Source organism: Cornus florida, unplaced genomic scaffold (assembly GCF_030987335.1).
Source record: "Cornus florida cultivar Cherokee Brave unplaced genomic scaffold, ASM3098733v1 CherokeeBrave_3.0.0_Hap2_Chr11, whole genome shotgun sequence".
Lineage (NCBI taxonomy): Eukaryota > Viridiplantae > Streptophyta > Magnoliopsida > Cornales > Cornaceae > Cornus > Cornus florida.
Window position 1 is genome coordinate 10,041,306 of NW_026775581.1, and position 1,600 is coordinate 10,042,905.

Here is a 1,600-nt window from a genome sequence, read left to right on the forward strand (position 1 = left end):
CCAACTCTTGCCCATCTTGATTTGCATCTTGAATCTATCGTTAGAAATCCTAGGGGAAGAGGAAGTTCAAATAGAGCCAATCTTTCAATGGATGACCATAATGATGACCATGTTGAGGACATTGGTCACATAGACCAACAAGGTATCCTTCATCCCAATATGCACAATGACAACATACAAGTACCATTAGGCATGCCTAGGCCATTCATTTACCAACTACCACAACAACAAGACCAAGTTCCGAATAGAATGCCAAGGCCAATGTATGCTCCACAACCTCCCGTCATTAATCAAGGAATTCATAACCAAGGTGTTCATGTTGCACCTCAAGTAGCTAATCCACCTCTTCCTTTAAGAGATCACTATGTGCCTAATGAATTCAATGCACCAACATGCATTCAATTACCACCATTTAGAGCACATCATTATGAAATTAAAGCACAAACTATTCAAATGCTTACTAACTTTCATGGACTTCCTAGTGAAGAACCTTACAAGCATTTGGATGAGTTTCTTAAAGTATGTTCCACCGTAAAATATACGGACATGTCGGAAGAGGTCTTAAGACTCAAACTTTTTCCATTCACCTTAAAGGACAAAGCAAAGTATTGGTTTAACAATCTTAGGCCTTTTTCAATCACTTCTTGGGCGGAAATGCAACAAGAGTTTTTAAAGAAGTACTATCTGGTTTCTAAGACCAATGCCATGAGAACCTCAATTCGAGAATTTTCACATGGGGATGGAGAAATATTTCATGAGGCATGGAAACGCTTCAATGAATTGCTTAGGAAGTGTCCACATCATGACATGTCCAAATGGTAATTAGTTCAATACTTCTTTGAGAGCTTATCGAACAACTATAAGGGTATGATTAATGCTTCCATGGATGGCTCTTACATTGATAGGCATGAGGATGACGTGTGGCGTCTTTATGAAAGCATGAGTGAAAATTCTTTGCATAGAATACTATCATCCAAGAATGGTAGAAATTCACAAGGTAGGAAGAGTGTAGGCTTACATCAAGTCGAACATTCAAATGAAATAGCCGCCGAAATGAAGTCTTTGTCTCAAAGGTTTGATCAATTTTTGATTAACTAAAACTCGGCGAACCAAGTATCTTCCTTCCCTAACCATTCTCATCGTGCATCAAGTGAAACATGTATAACTTGTTCTAGTGTTCTTCATTCTACTACTCATTGTCCTCATGGATAAGTACATAATGAACCTAATGAACAAGTCAACGCGGCTTTTGTAAACCAAGGGAACAATCCTTATAATACTCATTATAATCCAAGTTGGAGGAATCATCCGAATTTTTCTTAGAAAAACTGAGGAGAAGGCTTAAACCCTTCCCAAGGCGGTTTCCAAGGGAAATACATTCCAGCTCCACTTTAAAACCAAGGATCCCAAGGTTATAGACCCTATCAATCACAAGGGAATCAATTTGCTAATTCTCATTTTTCCAATCAGTCTTATTCCCAAGGAAACACTAGAAGTCCCGCCTTTGAAGAAAAAGTTTTAAATGCTTTGGGGACTCTTGAGGCTAACACACAATTACTTCATTCTCACTCTCAATCCATTGCTAAGCTAGAAACCCAAG

General features: G+C 38.5%; 1 pseudogene; it reads right to left on the bottom strand.

Moving 5' to 3' along the window:
* Positions 1 to 710: 710 nt before the first annotated feature.
* LOC132287464 (small nucleolar RNA R71) lies at positions 711 to 809 on the bottom strand (annotated as a pseudogene).
* Between the last annotated feature and the right edge of the window lie 791 nt (positions 810 to 1,600).